The following is a 21,892-nucleotide window of genomic DNA, read 5'->3' as shown; positions in this document are numbered from 1 at the left end:
CTGGGAGGAGGATAGAGAGAGGGGACTCTCACTTCCCCCAGGGAAGAACACTCTCTACTCCTAGGAGTTCCTTGCATGGAATCCATTTCTAGTCTCCCTGACACAGCCTGGGTTATAGGGTGGAGGGCATAATAGTTGTTAAACCCATTTGGCCACCGCTTGACAAACCCTGCAATGGATGATTCTAGAGTCTCTCTTCAGACAATGTGCGTACTTAACACCTACTGGCAACAGCTTTGGGACCTGGATCAAAATTTTAGACAACAGGAAAACTCCCATTTAACCTGCTGTAATATATCTGTATAATAATAGGAGAGAAAAACCATAAGGACTCCATCAAACTGAGGTACTTTGTTATCAGGTGCCCAAGGTACCTCCATGAGGCCTAAAATTCCTCAGAGGACAATGTGAAATTCAACTCTATTAAAGTCAAATAACAGCACAAACAAGCACAGAAGAAGATATCAACACTACTGAACACAAACCGTTGATTGGAAGGCTGTGTCACCACGCAAAAGCTTGGACTGTCTGCCACCCAATGCTGAAAAGTTCTGATTATGTGCACAAAGGTGGTTAGAGGTATCAGTGCAAAATATACAAAAGTAAAGGCTAGGCCCATGTTCAAGTAAGACTATGCAGGAAGGAAATCTTGGTAATTTTACTAATAACTCTGCCACTAACTGTCTCTGCATTTTAGAACTTTCTCTCCCGATTCAAACTCCAGGGTAAGAGCAGTCAGAGGGCTGGGCCTAAGTAGTGAACCCACGCCATAACTCCTAGGAGGCGAGAACAGGAAACCCTCATTTTAATGAGGTAGTGCGGGACAAGCTGAGGGCGAAGTACAGGGTAACAGCACCTCCCCCCGCCCAGGCGGGATATGTGTGATATTCCTCGGACACTCCTGGCTGGCTGCCCAAGAGTAGGGGAAAGGGAAGTAAGCAGATGGTTGACTGATAGAGATCACAGTCATGCAAGACAGGAGTCTCCTTCAGTTTACGGATAACTTAGTAAACATAACTTAGTAAACGGCAACAAAAAGGCTATCTTATCCATAGCCTAATCTCCAGAAACCTATAGACTCTGTTTCCTGGAGCCCTAATATCACCCTCATCAAGATGTAAGGGGGTTTAAGTGCTTATGTGGGAAACACAGGCAAATGAAAAATTAAATTCCCTTACTGCCTACAGCTCATCGACAAGTCCTTGAAACAGGCAGTGACCTTCCTCTAGGAGCTCAGCTGCCTCAATGATGACACTTCGCTTTTGCTAGGGGCAAAAGGGGATCTTGGCTTAACATTATCCTGACCCCCCAGGATCCTGTGAGTCTCCTTAAACACATAAAAATTCCTTTGCAAGCCTCCTTTATCTTTAACCCCCAATTATATGTTGGTAATTATACTCCAAGCATATGGCCTGGTAATACATCTGAAGGGTCTCATGACTGAGGTTTTACTAAACAGTAATAAATGGTGTTTTTCTAACAACAGCTAGTCTCTCAAGGTCCTGGAAACCTTGCTTCCAAAATTCCTTAGAGACTTATGCTGCCCTTAACCACCGCCCCCCCCCAACCTTAAGGTATATAAGCAGCCCCTCTTCACAACCCCAGTGCAGGTCTTTCTGCCCGTGGGTCCTGTCCCCGTGCTTTAATAAAATCACTTTTGCACCAAAGATGTCTTCAAGAATTCTTTCTTGGCTGTCAGATCCAAACCCCACCATCACCCCAAAGCCCCATCAATTTGACTTACACCGGCTTCCAAGCAGAAGGTAAACCCTACCACAGCCCACCAGTATGCAACCTATAGTGGACATCTTTAAAGAACTCAGAATATAAGTCAAAACAAAACAATACTGGCAATGATAAACAATGTTATTTCTGGCAGTCCACATTACATGCCAATATCATTTTGTCTAAAAAATAATTTATAAAAGCATATTACCACCACAGTCTGCCATCATCAGTCAGAGTTAAAAAATGAAAGCTCCCAGAAGGGCTAAGATCATTAATGCAATCCTGATAACAAAGACGCGAGGAGATTATTTAATTTTTTATGTCATATCATGTTAATTGTCATGTTTAAATTTGTAAATTGTTGCTTGTTTAAAAATCCATTTGTTAAAATAATAAATAATGCATGTTGTAACATATTAGTAAAATTACTATTTTTTAAAGCATCACAGGCACAGATGAGTAAGCATTTCAGTGCAACTGCTCATACCATTCAGGGAAAAACAAGAGGATCTGATTAAGTTACATCATGGCAAAAAAAAGCAAGTTGCTACCACATTTCCCTACTGCAAACTGACCCTCTACATTTCAGATTCCTAAGGTCAGCTCAGCTCAGCAAGGCACCTGGGGAGCCCAAGCCAGAATCCAGAAAGGAGGCTCCCTACCCAAAGCAGCGCTTGAAGTAGTAGCATCAGCTAACATGGAGGTTGAGCTGGCAATGGAAAGGTGGCCAGGTTTAAAAGAAGGCTGTAAGGAATTGCCAGGACAAAAGATTTTCCAGATCATGGTAGAGCAAAGGGAATATGGATCACAGCTTTGCTTAAACAATGTTCACCCATTTTTATCTCTCACTAACTTTACTCTGTACATCTTTCATGTTCAATGTCACCTCTTCATGCAGGAGTCCGTTCTTCACTTTCATTTAGGCAGGGGTAAATACTAGCATCTCCTTTGAAAGTGAAGTGGTTATTTGCAAATGCAGGCAGGCAGAGAGAAAAACCAAAGTTTGTAGTACGTGCAAGAAACTCCTATGTTCCATATACTGTTAACATAAAATTCAAACCTATATCATAAACCCTTAGAAAATGAACTTGAAGTGACTGAATTAAATAAAAGCTAAACCAGTGATGTTACAAAAATACCTGGTAACCCAAAGATTAAATGTAAAACATGAGCCTACTGAGTCAAGGTCAAACTCCTAAACCTGACATTCTCAGCTCTCTGTGATCTGGTCATAAGCTACCTGTTTAAATCTTACTTCCTACTGCTTCCCTTTTATATACCTGTTCTATATGCCTGTTTGTGTGCCTGTACCAAGGAAACTGTACTGCTCACACAGTTGCTCATATTCTCCTTTGTGCCTCCGTTCACAGTGGTGAGCCCTCCTTCCTTTCCTTTGCATCCCTCCTTAAAAATCCAAATTCTACTACCCCAAATGACACCTTGGCCAAGAAGTCTTCCTGGATTTTCCAGCGACTGTTCTTTCCTTCCTCTGGCTCCCACAGCTCTGGCTGTTCTCTTAAAAAGGTACAGAGTGTAGTCTATTATAATAGGCACCTTTGTTTATAACATCACTACTAAACTTTCAGTGTGTATCTTCACAACACAGCTCTCACTTATGGGGAGACACCCATACAATACCCTGTTTACACAGAAGGATCCCAGGGTCCAGCCTTCAGGGCACAACACACCAAACCCCTCACCTATGGCAGGTCATCTTCTACCTGCTTTGTTACACCTCGCAGATATAAAAACCCATTTAACTACTTTGGCTCTTCCCCACTAAGGTTCAGTTCTCTACCAAGACAATCCATTCTCCTTTCAATGTCGTTGGTAATGCTCCTTCGTTTGGCCTATCTTCTGCCTCACCATACAATTTCCTCATCCAAACAGTGGATGGGATACCACCGACTGGGTTTGCCAGAGGGAAGCCCCAATAGGTAGATGGGGAACCCTGCAGTAATTACCCCTGGCTAACCAGGCACCACCTTGTAGATTGAAACCTTCAGCCTCTTCACATAGACAGTGGAGGTTAAGATGGAGCACTGGCCCTGGGCTCTAGAGTCTTGTTCCCCCTTGGACCTCAGCACACAATTCTCTCTCATTGAATCTTAAAGCTACTTAGCTTTTTAATGGAGCTGAACAATCTCTTAGCTGTCTGGGCCTTAAAGTTCTCAGAGGAAGCTCAGTATCAAGTATAAGGTCAGAGGTAGAGAGATATGGCTCAGAGAAGGGAATTCATTTTCACTGTTAAAAAATTTTTTTTCAAATAATACATATGATACAGGTGAAGTCAAGTGTCTATTGACATCTCCTCAATCCCATCTCAGTCCTTCCTAAGAGTCCTTTATCAATGCATTTATGTATCGTTGGCCACTAAATCTAATCTTATCACTTAGAATATACATTATGCTTCACCAAGAAAGAAAAAAAGTTAACTATTAAACCATGCCACCACTTGTTAGATATACTGATTTTAGAAATGTTGACATGTGAAAAACATGCTTTAGAATCCATGAAAAGCATGGATTGAATTGAAATGATTTTATACAGAGATTTCATATGCACAACACATACAGAATCTATAAAATACAATACATATAGAAATATATCTAGTTTTGCAAGTTTTTTTTTTACATGAATGTGGTATTTCTATAATTTATTTTTCTCAGTAAAAATATATCAGGGGGAGTTTCCCACATCAGCTGCCTACCAATCTACATTTTTTTTAGGTGTTGCATAATATTCCATATGCTGGCTATACCACCATGTATTTAATTATTCCATATTTTAACTATTACTAACAATGATGGGATGAGAGTGTACACATGTGTATATTGCTAGACACAGAATTACTGAATCAAAGATACCTGGCCTTATTTACATAAATAGTGCCAAGCTGCCCTCCCAAAAAGGTCTGAACAAATACATTCACCATATATAAATGATACCCATTTTCCTCAGTTATCAAAACAGATTATTAATCTTTTTAATTTCTGCCAATCTAATGGGAGAAAATAATATCGCATTGTTTTGCAGAAGGCTCCTTATATTCTCTGTATTTATCCTTTGTCTATTACACATGGCCTATTTTCTCCCAGTCTCCCATTTATCTTTTAATTATATTTGCATTTTTGTCTTTAGTGATACAGACATTCCAAATCTTTAAAAAGTCAAATTTACCCATCTTTTCTCATCTGTACTTGGGATTACCTTACTTTTGGAAATATTTTCTTCTAATAGTTAACCCATTCTTTGCAAGCTCCACTGATGTTCTGGCCTGACAGTGCTTGGGGTACTCTCACAACCCATACACTGGAAAATTTCTACAATTATCCCCAGCCCACCTCTGAAAGGGGCAGGTGCCAGTCAGTGCTCTGCCAGCCTGTGGGCACTATTTCAGGAAGGACTAGCCAGTTCCCTTCCTTACTGTCTGAAGCAGAAGCCTAACCCATTCCAGGCAATGTGCGCCAACCCATTCCAGGCTACATGTGCCAGCCTAGCCAGGCTGACATCATGGCTCAAGGCCAGACACCAAGGACCAAGCACACAGAGAGGCAAGCATCCCACTATTCATGGCTGAGATCCTGAGCCAATAGTGTCTGGTCACTCGTGTGAAGACTGTTAACCCATCTCCCCATTTTCTCTCAGTCTCAGATATAAGAGACTGCCTGCAGAACTACTGTATCCCTGACCTGGCAAAAACAAACCCCAGAGCATTGGGTAACTCTGCTGACTTGATCCTGACAGGCCCAGCCGCCAAGACACAGTCCACGTGACACAAGTCCCCTGTTCCAGGGAGCAGAGGGGAAAAGGAGGGCTCTTCTCCTTCTCCATCTGCACCATAAGATCAGATCAATAATTCCTCTGTGTCCAGCTCACCACTGTTTACACAGTCTCCCTTTCTTAATCTATAACCTACTGCTCCAGCCTGTCTGAGCTTCACCCTTCAGGCCCTCACAACTCACCCAACTGCCAGAAAGAGGGCCCAGGACAGTTGGGTTCCGAGTTCCCTGACTCCAAGCAGTGTTCAGTGAGCTCTGGTTAGTGGCTCAGTGGGAAGCACAGGGTTGTAGATGGGTCATAGACTGGTGGGAACATACACTTCTCTGCTATAAGTTCATGATTTATTTAGCTAAAAACACAGAGCATGTAAGGTGGCTGTTCAGTAGCAGTAGATGCAACCTGTTTTTCTGTGGCTTTTCCTTCGCCCTTGGGTTTGCAACTAAGAGCACAGCAAAGTGAACTCAGGTAGGGTCTTGCCAGTTGGGAGGGGGAAAAAAACTGGATTCTTACTGTGACTTTTAAAAATCTGGCTTGTCTAACAATCTCTGTATTTCTGTTTAAGGGAATATTTACCTCCATTAGACACTCTTGGTTGTTGAGCCAAACTCAGCATTATCAAGAATTCCTCCTCACCTAGGTAAGGGGGCGCATGGGTGGGGAAGGGTCCATGTCCAATGTCCCTTCCTCCAGCATTCCAGAGTCCTGGGAAAGTCCATCTCCCAGAAGTGGAGAAGACCCGAAGGGCCTGCTCAAACACATCTGGAACTCAGCAGGACTTCTTGCACACCTGAAGAAATCCCAATCCTACCTCAACCCTCTCTCAAACAAAATTAATCTTGTATGTCAGAGTTGATACGAAACTCTATATTCCCAGATATAAACAGTTCCTCTTCGTACTGTTATGGATCCTGTCCTCCTGCAAAGCACTGAGGACAAATCCTGATGATAATGCCCCACGAGGCATTCTGTGCTCAAGGATAGAGCTCACCCTTTGGCCTATCAAAGCCTCTCGGAAACTCAAATAGAAAGCTCCTTGAGGGGACCACCTAAGTTCCACTCACCTCTGACCTCCAGAGTTAGTATGATTCTTTATACACAGGAAATATTTGTTCAATTAATTATACTGGAATTATTTTTGGAATGAATATTTACCTTCTTAAAAAAGTTCACTTCTAATATATTTAAGTCTGATAAACTCACATCTTCATTAAAGAAGTCTTTCCCTATGGCTAAGAGCAATACTATCCATTATCAATTTCAAATTTAACCTGCCTCAACTTCCCAACCAAAAATAAGGAAACTTGAAAGCCCAAGATGCCATTATACTAAATGGACATTTTCTACATGCTCTAGATCTGTGCTATCTAATATGGTAACCACTAACCATGTGTGACTAAATTCTAATTTTATTTTTTAGTGTTTATTTATTTTGAGAGAGAGAGATAGCAGGAAAAGGGGCAGAGAGAGACTCTGAAGCAGGCTCTGCCCTGTCAGCACAGAGCCCAACACAGGGCTCGATCTCACAACTGTGAGATCATGACCTGAGTGGAAATCAAGAGCCAGAAACTTAACTGACTGAGCCACCCAGGCACCCCTTAAATTCTAATTTTAAAGAAAATTTGAAATTTAATTCCTCAGTCTCACTAGCCACATTTTAAGTGCCCAACAGCCACATGTGGCTATCTTGTTGAACAGTGCAGACATTGAAGATTTCTGTCATTCTTTTGATCAGCTCTGCTCTAGATGCATCATAAATCTTGGAAACCTAAAGAACTCTTAGCTTGAAGCCAGTATCAGATCATCAAAGTGCCATAATTAAATTTAAAAATACACTGCTCCTTTAATTAAAACAACAGAAGGAAACACTCTCACTGATGAGTAGAGCTTTTATTATAATAGATTTGTCTCATCACAATGAAAAATTTAAACGCAGCAAAATTCTCATCTATCTCTGTTGCCAAAATTAATATGCTATGTAGAGGGTAACGCATACTTGGAGTCACATGAATCCTTTCTTTGGACAGATAACATTTCTAGTTAATGGTCATTTAGGGGGCTAATTTGTATATAACCCTTAATGTCCTAGGTTGAGTAGAGGGTGCAAACATCTAGGAAATTTTCAACCCAGGGATTTCAAAATGTATGCATACAAACCCAAAACATCCAAGTCCTCTAAGAACTCAAAATCTGAAGTTAGGAGCAAGGTTGCCATGAGTATGTTAAGAAACTGTGAATGAAAACAAAGCCTCTACCTGGGGCATCCCCCACCCCACTCCTCAGTAAATGCCAACATTCCTTAAAAGATAAAACACACATATAGGGAGTAAAAGAAAAAGGATCTATTTCTTTTGTAGACTTCTAGGACATTAAGACTTTCAAGTTAAAAGTCCCAGGCAGCAAAGTTACATCACACTGCAATGAAAAAGTTTCTCCCCCAGAGTGAGGCAATGAGAGGGATAATAAGTGCACAATGAAAAATAAATCAAAACCCAGGTGGATAACGATGTACAGAAGGGGAAGCCTGGGGGTAAAAACCAAGATAACTTATCCAGGAGTGTCAAGGTATAAAACAGTGCATTAGGAGTCTGAATTTTACACATGTTTCTAAGTATTTGTGTGTTCTCATTGGGTTGTCCATGACACTGTCTAATAAACTGAGCTTTAATTGGCCAGGGTCATTCGCTAGTTCTCACAGAGATGTGCTCTACCTTAAGGACAACTCTAGCAAGTCACAAACAACTCCAATTTGTTTTCAGCTCAGGTTTATGCTGGATCCTAAGGCCTATGACATCCTACTAATGTAAAGGTCAAAGGAAATATATGCCTCAAATATTGCCAGAAGGGCAGCTAGAGTTATTAGCGGTGACCAACAATTGGGAGCTTAGTGATGTCATCCCTTTCATCCCTTCCTTTCCCCTTCATACTACCTCATAGTCCTCAAACAGTGATCATCCTTTTCTACCTGACTCCAGTGTCCTTGAACTGCTATTTATCATCATGGAATCAAACTGTATTTTCTCCTCTGGGAACACACATGTCGTGTGACAAGACAGGAAATCCTTAGACCATGATGGGTACAACCATATTAGACTCATGTACTGACCTTGAATTTACTGGAAAATTTTAAGTGGTAAAAATTTCATCAAGGTAAGAGAGGAACAAATGAGAAATATTTTTCCCTTCCACCTTACACATTCACTATTTCAATTCCGTCGCCAATTGTTTGTAATCTTTTTATAAACTCTCAGGAACTCAAGAGAAAACAGTTCGTGAGTCACTCTCCCAATAGCATATAAATTATGAGAAATATATTACCATATGTACACTATCATTCATTGAAAATTTTATTTAGCTGTTTGTAATAAAAACCCATATGATCATCAAAAGTATATTTTAAGCATGTTACAGATTCTAGTACAGATTTCTTAAAATTCAAAAGAAAGTATGCAGACAAAAAAAAGTAGTAATATATCAACCTTCAAGAGGTTTCAAGGTTTACAATATTAAAAAACAAAATGTTAAAAGGCTTAAAATACTAAAAACAAAATGTTTTAACTAGAATTTATCAGATTTACTAAAAAATTTCTTTACTAAGACATTAGAGAAGAAATTAACTTTTTAAACAAAGACAGTTTTTTAAAGTAAGCAATCTTACAAAATGTTTATCTAACAGAATCCAGGCATACTGCTACAGCATCTCTATTGACATACCTAAAAAACCACAAATTACTACGAAATAGGTCTGTAAACATGTGGCCCACGTAGAAAAGGTCTTTAACAAAGAAAGAATTCTTTCTAAATTACGTCAGGACTCACGGGGTGGAACAACAACTGGTTACAGACGCATAGCATTAGTCACATACTAAGTAATACCTCACTAATAAGAGAATATGTCTAAATAGCACACTTCCCCCCCCCCCAACCCCCACAAAACTTTATCATCAGAGGCTAGAATTAAGAGGTACAGGGACGAGTTCCAAGATATCAGATAAGAGGATGTCTACAGAATGAAATTATCGTTAAATATTAACTGAAAGTCAAACATGCAAGAAAATATAAAATATGCATCACACAGTTTTATAATGAAGTGAAGGAAAAGAGGCAGTGAGCCAGATTCCTATTTCTCCTAGTAAGAGGAGAAATAAGAGGAATCTGTTCAAACAGGGAAGGGAGGAGAGCAGAGGAAATCTTGAAGAAGGGGCAGGGCTCCAGTTCTAAATGAAGTGAAGAGGAGGAGGATCCGGATTCCTGCAGCCGGCAGATACATCCATCCAGACCAGATCTCAGCTTCAGGCAGAGGGGTAGAGGAGGGGGAAAAAAGGTTCTTTCTGATCCTATTCTCCCAACCGTGTCACCCACCAAGGGTCTACATTAAGACTGCTTTTTTCTCTTTTTTTTTTTTTTTAATATTTATTTTTGAGAGCGAGAGACAGAGTGCAAGCAGGAGAGGGGCAGAGAGAGAGGGAGAACAGAATCCAAAGCAGGCTCCAGGCTCTGAGCTGTCAGGATAGAGCCCGATGTGGGACTTGAACCCACGAACCATGAGATCATGACCTGAGCCGAAGTCAGATGCTTAACTGAGTGAGCCACCCATGTGCCCCATTAAGACTGCTTTCAAGGTCAACCTCAGCAGAAAGCTCAGTGTCAGGAGACCCTCTGATGTCTAATACTCCACCCCTACATGTGTGCTAGCTAGTGCATGCCTGTAACAGAGTTTCACACATACACCCTGCCTGAGATAACATACAATTCTTTTTGGTGTAATCTGTCAATTACTAAAAAATATTACAGAATTAATCCCAGGCTGCTGTGATCAGAGCCCCGCTAGAGTTGGGCAACACTGCAGCTCTAAGATACCTGGTCAAAATCTCACATGCATTAGGCAGCTCCATGAAGTTCTTCTTCCAATATGCTCCACTGATTCAATATCACTTATTTCTCATTGTGAATTATTATTTAATAGTTTAGTCATTATTTTGTATAATTTATAATTAAGTTACTATCCTATGTTATTAAATTTTTTAAATTAAATTATTAAGCTGCTTTTCAGTCTTTGTAAGCCTAGTCAAGGTGGCTCCATCCTCAAGAGATGATACATTTGCCAAAGAGAATATGAAAGGACTGGGGTAACAATCATCCTGGTTTTCCTAGGACTGTCCAGGTTATAGCACACAAAGTCCTGCATTCCAGGAAATCTCAGTCCCAGGCAAACCAGGACACTGGTCATCCTAGATAAGACCCAGACATGGGTAACTGTAAGATAATGTTGCCCTAAGAAGAGCAGCTACTGTGTAGACTGATACAAACAAACCCATTCCCACCACCTTCTCCTTTGCATTTCTAACCAAGAAGACTGGAAAGCTAACTTCTTGACCTCCGTGACTACCTGCACTACGGATAGCCATGTGACTCAGCTCAGGTTAATGGAATATAAGCAGAAGCCCCTGGTGGGAAAGGGGTTCCCTCATTTCCTGATAAGAAGGAAAAGCCTCACCAAGAGAAATCTTTTGCTGTTACCCTTGGCCCATTCCCTCTGTTTCCTGCTAGAATAGAGAAGTGATGCCTAGACACGAAATTACTTCTAAGAACATGAGGAAAACCTCTATGCTAAAGATGGTGAAGGGGAGACATGCACGGGCCCTGGGTCTGGATGACACTGTGGCAGTACAGGCAGCTGGCTGTGCCAGCCTCGGAGTTACTCCCCACGACTGCTGCAAGAGACAAAGAACTCCCACATGTTCAGTCTCCACTGAAGCTCTCCATTATTTGAGGTGGGCATATCCCTAACTTACATTATCTGTGAGACTTCTTAAGAGGCAGCTACCTCTTAAGAGGTCTGGCTATTCCAGACCTAAAGATAGTCATGGAAAAGAACTTAAAAGAGCAAACAGTTCTCTCTCTCTCTTTTTTTTTTTTTTTTTTTTTTTTTTTTTTACAGCAGGTATGTATATTTTACCAAGGAGGTTTAAAAAAAAAAAAGAGCTCAGGGATGAATAAGGCTTGGGCCAGACATGGGTTAGGGGTGTTTGCTGGGTATACAGCTGGGTCATTTTTAAAAAGCTGAAATGTGAATAGTTTGTTTTCCATGGTCATGAAATAGGTGTGAATGTCAAGTCTACAACCTCAAACTGGCCTCTTCAAAGTGTCAGCCAGTTTTCTTAGATATGTTCCAATTTGAACCAACAAATGCTTTTTCTTTTAAAGCTTCAAAAGATACTAATCTTTCCACTTGGCAGATGAGAAGACTATGGCTCCAAGATAAAGTGAAAGACCCAAAGTCACGTAGTTTGAAGGTGGAGGAGCCAGTATCCAAATCCAGTATCAGCCTGAAGACTGCCCCTGCCTCTGCCCCAGGGCTATGGGGAATGGGCTAGGATGTCCTAAAACTTGCAACATCTGCCTAAATGAGGAGAGGGTAATTCGAGGCCACACAGTGGCACATGCATCTTTATGATGGTTTCTTTTAAAAAAATATTTTTCAAACAAGTTTGATTTTATTATAAAGAGGCTTTACTCTTAAAGACTTAAAAATTTATATGTATTAGATAATCAGGTATCCTGTGGATAAAAGTGAAATTTCTTAATGTTAATTATTTTATTTTTTAAATATTTATTTATTTATTTTATTTAGAGAGAGAATGTGAACAGGGGAGGGGCAGAGAGAAAGGGAGACAGAGAATCCCAGGCAGGCTCTGTGCTGATATCACACAGCCCCACGCAGGACTCAAACTCGAGTTGTGAGATCATGACCTGAGCTGAAACCAAGAGACAGACACTTAACCGACAGAGCCACCCAGGTACCCCCAAAAGGTAACCTTTCTGTTAATATATTTACTAATATAGGGGCACCTGGGTGGCTCAGTCAGTTGGGTATCCAACTTTGGCTCAGGTCATAATCTCACAGTTCGTGGGTTTGAGCCCCATGTCGGGGTCTGTGGAGACAGACCAGAGCCTGGAGCCTGCTTCAGATTCTGTGTCTTCCTCTCTCTCCACTCTCTCTCTCAAAAATAAATAAACATTTAAAAAATTTTAAAAAAAGATACTTACTAATATAGAGGGCTAGATGCTTGGTGGCTAGTTAGCTCAGTTAGGTAGGATGTGGCAGGAACACCAACATCGTGGGCTCGATCCCCAGAATAAGCTAAGAGGGAGCAGTTTTTGTATTAAAAAAAAAAAAAAAAGATATTTACTCATACAATTATTACTTAAAGGAAACAAAATGAAAAGTAAAACTGCTCAGAATACACAGTAATAATGAACAGGCCCACTTCCTAGGCTAATCCTTGAAGGTCTGTATTCCCTGTTCTCTCCTCTGCAACCATCATCCTTCACAGACTCCTGGCTCTCAGAGCACATGACTTAGATTAGAAATGTCTCTGCATTTTGATTCATCCTCTCAACCCACACAGATGCTGTTCTTACCTCACTTAGCATCTCAATCCATGCCTCTAATCTTTCCACCCCACAATCAATGTTCCGCTCTTCCACCTGTGTTGTACCTAAAATATAAATCCTTCCTCCTCTGCCTTAAAAGCCTATTTACAGGGGTGCCTGGGTGGCTCAGTCGGTTAAGTCTCCGTCCAACTTGGGCTCAGGTCATGATCTCATGGTTAGTGAATTCCAGCCCCACATAGGAATCCGGTGCTGACAGAGCCTGGAGCCCGCTTTAGACTCTGTGTCTCCCTCTCTCTCTCTCTGCCCTTCCCCTGCTCATACTCTGTGTGTGTCTCTCTCTCAAAAATAAATACACACACAAAAAAATTTTTTAAGTCTATTTACAAATTAAGATCCAATTTTTTTTCTTTTTGCTGGACACAACTCTACCATCTTTTCACAGCTTCATTTCCCAACACACTTCCTGAGCCATACACTGTGTTTGGCCATCTGCTACTTAGCACTGGTCATAGACACGGTCTGATCACACCTCCAAAACTCGGCTTGCTATTCCCTCTGCCTAGAACGCCCTCCCCATTTCTGGGCTATCTGGTACCCTGTGATACTAACTTGCAACCTAAAAGTTCCTCCCTCTGGGGAAAGTCTTCCCCAACAAAACAAAATTCTTTTTCTGCTCTCAAGGTAATTTGTTCCCTACAAACCCAGGCACTCAAGACACAACATTAGCATAAGTTGTATGGTTAGTTACTGATAAACCTTACTAGACCCTGTTGACCACTATGTACTATATCCATATTAGGTACTCAGCGAATATGAAATATCTGATGAGTCACTTACCTGATGAGTTAAGTGAACCCCACTAATCCTGGAGTTTCTTAAGGTAAAGAGTGGTGTCTTACTCATTTCTATATTCCTAGTACAGGCAAATCTGAGGTGCCCAATAAATGCTAAACTTATTATCATCAAAGTGCCTCACAAGAATGTTTCCACCAGGGCACCTGGCTGGCTTAGTCAGTAGAGCATGGGACTCTTCATTTAAGGGTATGAGTTGAGCTCCATGTTGGGTGTGGGGCCTAGTTAAAATTAAAAACAAAAAACACGGGCACCTGAGTGGTTCACTTAGTTTAGTGTCCAACTTTGGCTCAGGTTATGATCTCATGGCCTGTGAGTTCGAGCCCCGCGTCAGGCTCTCTACTGACAGCTCAGAGCCTGGAGCCTGCTTCAGATCCTATGTCTCCCTCTCTCTCGCACTCTCTCTGCCCCTCCCCGGCTCATGCTCGGTTCATGCTCTCTCTCTCAAAAAATAAATATTAAAAAGTCTTAAAAACACACACACACACACACAAAGCATCTCCATTTAGTTATGATGTAATGCCACCCATTTCTGTGAATTGAGAAATAGTATCATTCAAGAAAATTTCAATACATGTATTTCTGACTTGTCTGAAATTTTTCTTTTAATATAAACAGTATGCATGCATTATTTTTACAATCAGGTGTTTCCCTTTGGGGGAAGAGGAGAGAGGAGTGGGAAGAAAGACTGTCAATGGTATTACTCATTGTTGACTATATAGGATTAGAATCCAAAATAAATTGTCCTTAAATTCAGAAAAAGCAGGGAAAAAATTCTTTCTTCTCAAACTTCTATGCTTCCCTATCTGACAAGGAAAATCTTAAAAACCCCAACTTTCTCCTTAGCTTCTAGGATATTTAGAACTAAATTATTCATTCTAGACACAGGGTTGATCTTGTTCTTTCATCTTAATTATTTTTGATGCTCTGAAAAACAGATTATTATATAAAAAATATTTTAATGACCTAAGTGACCTAAAATCATTTTGGGATGCAGGAATAGTATAACTACATGTAATAGATGAAATTAGACTGAATCATTTAATGCAGCTCAATCAAAACTGTAGTAAAACCTTGAAAAAAAATTAGTCCTCTCCGAAATCTTGGCAAAATCATCCCCCCTTTTCTAAATTATTTCAATACATTTTAATAAGCTTTTTCATTTCAGTTGAGATCTTTAAACCATTATTATTTAAGCATCACTTAAAATGTTCCTTTGTAGGGGTGCCTGGGTAATTCAGTCGGTAAAGCATCCAACTCCTGATTTTAGCTCAGGTCATAATCTTGTGGTTCATGAGATGGAGCCCCATGCTGACAGTGCAGAGCCTGCTTGGGATTCTCTCTCTCCACCCCTCCCCAGTTCATGCACGCGCGCTCTCTCTCTCAAAATAAAAAACATAAATAACTAAGTAAATAAATAAAATCTTCCTTTGTAAAGTATTAGGCTGCTCATATTGACACACGAAACCTCGGCATTATTCTGTTCCCAGAAACCCTTGTGGTTGGCTTAATTTTGCCTTGGAATAAAAAAGGTCTACTTAAATTGAGAAATAATTCTTTATGGTAACTACAAAAGCAATAACTCCTCAAAATAAAACTCTGCCTTGGTACTTAAAGATGCCTAAGAAATAGTACTACAAAAAGAAAGAAAGAAAGAAAGAAAGAAAGAAAGAAAGAAAGAAAGAAAGAAAGAAAAAGAAATATAGATTAGCTTTTAATAAAACAAGTCTTTGTGTGAAAAAAACTAATGCCAGTCACGAAGAAAGAACACTTCTATGTATCTTCCACATTCCCTACATAACAGAGCAGACATGCTCCTAAGAAGTTGAAGCTTATTTTTCTACTGCTGTAGTAGAAACATGGGAGATACATTTACATTTTCAGGGCAATGTTGACATGAAGTTGCAAGTGTAAATATTTGTTCCCTTTTGGTTTATAAATTTCACTATGATAAAATTCTGTATATAGAACCACTAATTAAAAAGGAATCTATTTGCCTAGTAGGGTGCTTGAGGTTGTATGTTTATTCGAGATGAATAAAATGGTACACACTAGTAAGGAATGGGAATTAGAATTTTGAACTTTATTGGTTTAACAAGTTCCTCCTGGGAAGGAAAACAAAGTTCATTTGTCAATTCTAAGAAGCTCCTTCAGATGATAATTTGTGTGAAGATGTAGCAGTATAGTAAAAATTAGTATCTCCTCCTGACCTTGAAAGGAAGGTTGAGATGTTATGAAAAAACAGCAAATTAAATATTTTAGGAAAAAAAAAAGACAATTTTCCATTACTTTGATTTTTAGGGTCACTTGATATCACCATTTAATGGCACTCTAGTAACAAGGCCCCTCATTTTTCAAGACTGCTTTAATATGCAACTCAGGGAACCAGCTAAACAAAATTGATAATCACATAACACATTCAGATGAAAAGCCAACACTACTATTCTCTTTCTTCTTTACTAATCTGGAATCTAGACCTTAAGCCCAAATTGATTTCTTATAATAAGCACCACTGCCACAAACAACTCACAGTTATTAAGTTCTTACTATGTGCCAGAGACTGTTTGAAGCACTCTGTGTGTATTAACTAATTTAATTTACCAAACAGCTCTGTGAAATGAGTACTATTATCACCAATGTATTAAATAAAACATTTTAGAAGTTTAAAGCATATATATCTCACACAGAGGATTAAGTTCTCAAGATAAGTAACTTCCCTTACTGCTAATAAGTCCAGGGCTCAAAAGTGGGGAGTCAATGCTACATAAATTGGTAGTAAGTCCTCCCCTCTCCTCTAAGCTCCTCCATGGCTTTCCTCCTTTGTCACTGATGCTCCTTTCTCTTACCTGTCCTGGGAATCTGGCCTCAGACCTCTGCTCTTCCGATCTACATCCTTGCCCAGATAAGCTTATCAGCCCCATTCCAGCTATACACTCATGGGTCTCAAACTTCTATCTCTAGTTCAGACCTCCTACCCAAGATCCTGACTATCAAACTGACCACCGTGGGTCTCTATCTGGATGTCCAACAGGCCTCTCAACTTCATGGCCAGATACAGAACTATAGATTTCTTTGGCTCCCAAGTCACATTTCTGCATCAGCTTCCAGCCTTCCCTACCAGTAAACAGCATCATTATCCACCCAGATGCATCCTCCCTCTACATCCTACATCCAATTCATTATTAAGTCCTGTTGGTTTTATCTTCAAAAAATATATTAAATCTGATCTCCTCTCCTTCCACTCTGCCTGGATCCCCACACTACAGTTTCAAGGGCCATCTTTCTGTCCCTCTGACACCCTTAGCTTGTCTTCAACTCATGGCTTTTGCCACAGCTACTGCTTCTGCTTGCGACACTCTTCCCTGAGGCAAAGCTGCATCTTCAGTTTCACCCTGGTCTGAACTCAAACATCACCTTCCCAGACCAGTCCTACTGGATCTTTGGAGCACCTATCACTTAATACTGAAGGAATCTTATGTTTGTACTTGGTAACACATTTAATGTAAGCTGCTTGAGAGTCATGTCTGTCCTCCTCACTCCTACTGCCTAGAACAATGCCTGGCACAAAGCAAGCACTTTAAGACTGAAAGTAGGGGATGACTATGAAGTCAACTAAGAAAACACTGACTTATAGCCCATCAATCATTAAAGAAATAAACAACACAAGACAGCCAACAGTAGCCACCCAAGTGAGTTTGTCTTTTGCTTTCTTACTCCCATGGGAACTGCAAGATTTCTGTTTACAACAATCCTCTGCATGGCTTTCCAACTTTTGATTGTAATTCAAAGTAAAAAATATGTTTTATATCATGACCTAGTATATACCTATTTAACTGAAACAGAAGTTCCATGAGACATTATTTACCCTTTCTACATGGGTAAGTACATGCTATTTATTCAGTTTGTTTGTTTGTTTGATGATAGTAGCCCTTTATTTCATTGATTACACAACAATCTAATGGGAGAGAATTCAGTTTGAAGAGCACTAATCCCATGCCTGCATTTTGGTTTTCTGGGTAAAGAAAGTAAATTTTCTGAAAGAAAGAAAGAAAGAAAGAAAGAAAGAAAGAAAGAAAGAAAGAAAGAAAAGAAAAGAAAAGAAAGAGAAAGCAAGAAGAGGGAGGGAGGGAGGGAAGAAGGGAGGAAGAAAGGGAGAAAGAAAATAAATTTTCTGCCTATATGTGCTAACTTCGAATTAGTCACTTCACCTCCCTGGGCCTCCCCTCACCTGTGAAATAAATTCCTGTGGTAACTACCCATAGAGGGGCTGACTTGAGTAAGGCAGACTGGGAGTGAACACACTTTAGGAAGGGTAAGATTCTATTGGAATTCAGTCCATAACTATCAAGGAGCCCCAGGGAACAACTTCTACCTCCTGCTTGTCCCCTTGGCCACCACATCCAATCCATTAACAAGCTGTCTGTTCCATCTCCAAAACATATTTCCTGATCTGTCCCCCTCTCTCCCTCTCCAGTTACACCCCAGTGTGTGCAGCCATCATCCCAACAGCCTCCTGCGAGCCCGCCTGCCTCTTTCCCCTCCATAACTTCTTCCATACCTCAGCCTCAGTGACCTTTAAAGTTTTATTTTGAAAATTTTTCAACTCTACAGTAAAGTTACAAGAATATTACAATAAACACACATATCCTCTTAACAATTTGCCATCTCTGATCCCTCTTTTTTTATTGAACAATTTGAGAATAAGCTGTAAAGATCACAACCCTTCACCCCTCTTAAGAACAAGGACATTCTCCTCATAAAGACACTGGATTATCAAATTCAGGACACTTAACATTGATATAACACTGTTATCTAATATTTGATGTATAGTCAAATTCTGCCATTTGTCTTCATAACGCCCTTGGAAGCCAAAAAAAAAAAAAAAAAAAAAAAAATCCAGTCCAGGGACACACATTTCATTTAATTATCATGTCTCTCAGTGATGTTAAAAACACAAATCGGACTATATTGTTCCCCAGCTTTAAACTCTGCTGCCCTTCTCTGGGTCTCTCTGCTATAGCCACATGAGATGCCTTTTTCTTCCTCAAACACAAGCACTGAAGCGTTCTCTCCTTAAGCTCTCCCCACAGGTGACCCCTTCTCATCCTTTCATCTCTCCTCAGGAACTTTCCAGAGCATGATGTCTACAGCCTCACTCCTTGGTATTTCTCTCTCACTTTGCTCTTGATTTCTTTCATGTCACTTACAGTCTATAATTACCTTGTTGGTTTATTTGTTTATCATCAACTGTCCAAGGAAAATCTAAATTCCATGAAAGCAGGGTGAGAACTCTGAGAACAATGCTTGGCTCAGAGTATGCACTCAATAAATATTTTTGAATGACTAAATGAAAGAATTAATAAATAAACTGCTAAAAAACCAAAGTGGTCATGTCAATGACATCCCTGGGTAAGACTGCACACTGATAGATAAAAGTCAATAAGACCCCTTCTCTTCCACAGGAAGGACAGTAGATAGTATATAGTCACAACTGGGAGGGATTCAACATTAACAATTGCCCGAAGGTGAGCACTGTGAAGGTTACCAAGGTGAATAAGACCAAGATGGATTAGGGGCACCTGGATGGCTCAGTTGGTTGAGCATCTGACTTCGGCTCAGGACATGACCCCACAGTTCATGAGTTCGAGCCCTGCCTGCATCAGGCTTGCTGCTGTCACAGCACAGAGCCCACTTTGGATCCTCTGTCCCCGTCTCTCTCTGCCCCGCTCACACTCGCACATCCTCTGTCTCAAAAATAAACAAACATTAAAAAAAGAAAAAAAAAAAAAAAGCCCAAGAACACGCACCAGAACCAGGTGGTTTATAGTGCTGGAAAGATACACATCCTCAGCCTGAAAGGGAAGCCTGCAGTGGTATAAAAAAATTATAATAATAATTAAAAAAAAAAAAAAAAAAGGACTGGTTTTGCAGTCAGAAGATGGGGTCTGACTCCTGTATGTGTGACCCTACCTCTCTGGGCCTCAATTTCCTGTTTAGTGAGGATAATGTCTATTCCTTAGCCCATCTGAGAGAACAGGGAAACAAGAGAGTGAGTGCAGGCCCTTTAAACCTAAAAGGAAAATAGGCTCCTGAACAGAAATGAGGAGGACGTAAATTATGGCACACAACTGGGCAACAGTAAATTATCCTTTATTAAAATTTGTTTGTTTAATGGGGGGGGGAGAAAAGGGGGGAGAGGCAGAGAGAGACCACAGAGCGGATGATAAAAATAAGGTTAAGACATATTCTCTATCCTCAGAAAAACCATTTGACAAAGTAAAACATCCATTCATGATAAAAACCCTCAACAAAGTAGGTTTAGAAGGAACATATTTCAACATAATAAAGGCCATATATGAAAAACTCACAGCTAACATCATCCTTAATGGGGAAAAACTGAGACCTTTTCCCTTAAGGTCAAGAATAAGACAAGAATGTCTACTCTCAACACATTTATTCAACAGAGCACTGGAAATTCTAGCCCCAGCAATCAGACGATGAAAAGAAATACAAGGCACCCAAACCAGTAAGGAAGAAGTAAAACTTCCTCTATTTACAGATACCATGATACAGAAAACCCAAAAGACTCCACCAAAAAACTGCTAGAGCTGATAAACAAATTCAGTAAAGTCACAGGACACAAAATCAATCTACAGAAATCTGCTGCATTTCTCTCTACCAATAATGAAGCAGTGGAAAGAAAAATTAACAAAACAATCCCATTGACAACTGCACAAAAATAATAAGATACCTAGGAATAAATCTAACCAAATGGGTATAAGACTTATACTCTGAAAACTATAAAACACTAATGAAAGAAATTGAAGACAACACAAATGGAAACACATCCCATGCTCATGGACTGGAAGAACAAATATGGTTAAAATGTCCATACTAACCAAAGCAAAATGTAAATTTATTGCAATCCCTATCAAAATACCAACAGTATTTTTTCACAGAACTAGAACAAAAAAAATCCTAAAATTTGTATGGAACCACAAAAGACCCCAAATAGCCAAAGCCAAATGATTAAAGATCTAAATGTGAGACATAAAACCATAAAAATCCTAGAAGAGAATATAGGCAGTACCTGCTCTGACACTGGCCATAGCAACTTTTTTCTAGATAGGTCCCCTGAGACAAGGGAAATAAACACAAAATTACACTGGAACTACATCAAAATAAAAAGGTTCTGCACATTGAAGGAAACAATCAACAAAACTAAAAGGCAACTTGCAAAATGGGAGAAGATATTTACAAATGACATATTTGATAAAGAGTATCCAAAACATATGAAGAACTGATACACCTCAACACCCAAAAACCAAATAATCCAATTTAAAAAAAAAATGGGCAGAAGACATGAACAGACATTTCTCCAAAAAAGACACATGAATGGCCAGCAGACACATGAAAAGATGCTCATCATCACTTATCAAGGAATGCAAATCAAAGCTACAGTGAGATTATCACCTCACACCTGTCAGAACAGCTAAAATAAAAAACTCAAGAAACAAAAAGTGTTGGCAAGGATGTGGAGAAAAAGGAATCTTCTTGCACTGTTGGTGGGAATGCAAATTGGTATAGCCACTATGGAAAACAGTATGGAGGTTCCTCAAAAAGTTAAAAATAGAAATACCCTATCACCCAGCAATCACACTACTGGGTATTTATCCAAAGAATACAAAAACACTATTTCAAAGGAATGTATGCACCCTTATGTTCACAGCAGCATTATTACAATAGGCAAGATATGGAAGCAGCCCAAATGTCCAGGGACTGATAAATAAAGAAGTGGTGTGTACACACACACACACACACACACACACACACACACACACAAATAAAATATTATTCATCTGTAAAAAGAATGATATCTTGCCATTTGCAACAACATGGATGGAGCTGGAGAATATAATTCTAAGTGAAATAAGTCAGAGCAGGACACATACCACATAATTTCACTCATGTGGAATTTCAGAAACAAAACAGATGAGCAAAGGAGGAAAAAAGAGAGAGATGAAGAAACCAAGAAACAGACTCTTAACTACAGAAAACAAATTGCTGGTTACCAGAGGAGGGGGTGGTGAAATAAGTGATAGGGATTAAGGAGTGCCACTTGTCACGACGACGA

The 21,892-nt window shown here is 39.9% G+C and overlaps 1 protein-coding gene and 1 long non-coding RNA gene across 6 annotated transcripts in view; one reads left to right on the top strand and one right to left on the bottom strand.

Moving 5' to 3' along the window:
- The window catches only part of KAT6B (lysine acetyltransferase 6B), a 201,213-nt gene that overhangs the window by 129,058 nt on the left and 50,263 nt on the right, over positions 1-21,892 (bottom strand). The gene's annotated exons all lie outside the window — the stretch shown is intronic.
- Positions 5,404-21,892, top strand: part of LOC122202675 — a 28,359-nt gene continuing 11,870 nt past the window's right edge. Inside the window, exons 1-2 of the long non-coding RNA XR_006194789.1 lie at positions 5,404-5,976; positions 6,074-6,148. This is a non-coding gene — a long non-coding RNA (uncharacterized LOC122202675). The remainder of the gene's footprint in view (positions 5,977-6,073; positions 6,149-21,892) is intronic.

Source organism: Panthera leo, chromosome D2 (genome assembly GCF_018350215.1).
Source record: "Panthera leo isolate Ple1 chromosome D2, P.leo_Ple1_pat1.1, whole genome shotgun sequence".
In the NCBI taxonomy this organism is placed as follows: domain Eukaryota; kingdom Metazoa; phylum Chordata; class Mammalia; order Carnivora; family Felidae; genus Panthera; species Panthera leo.
The sequence above is the reverse complement of the archived record's forward strand: the minus strand, read 5'-3'. Positions and strand labels throughout refer to the sequence as shown.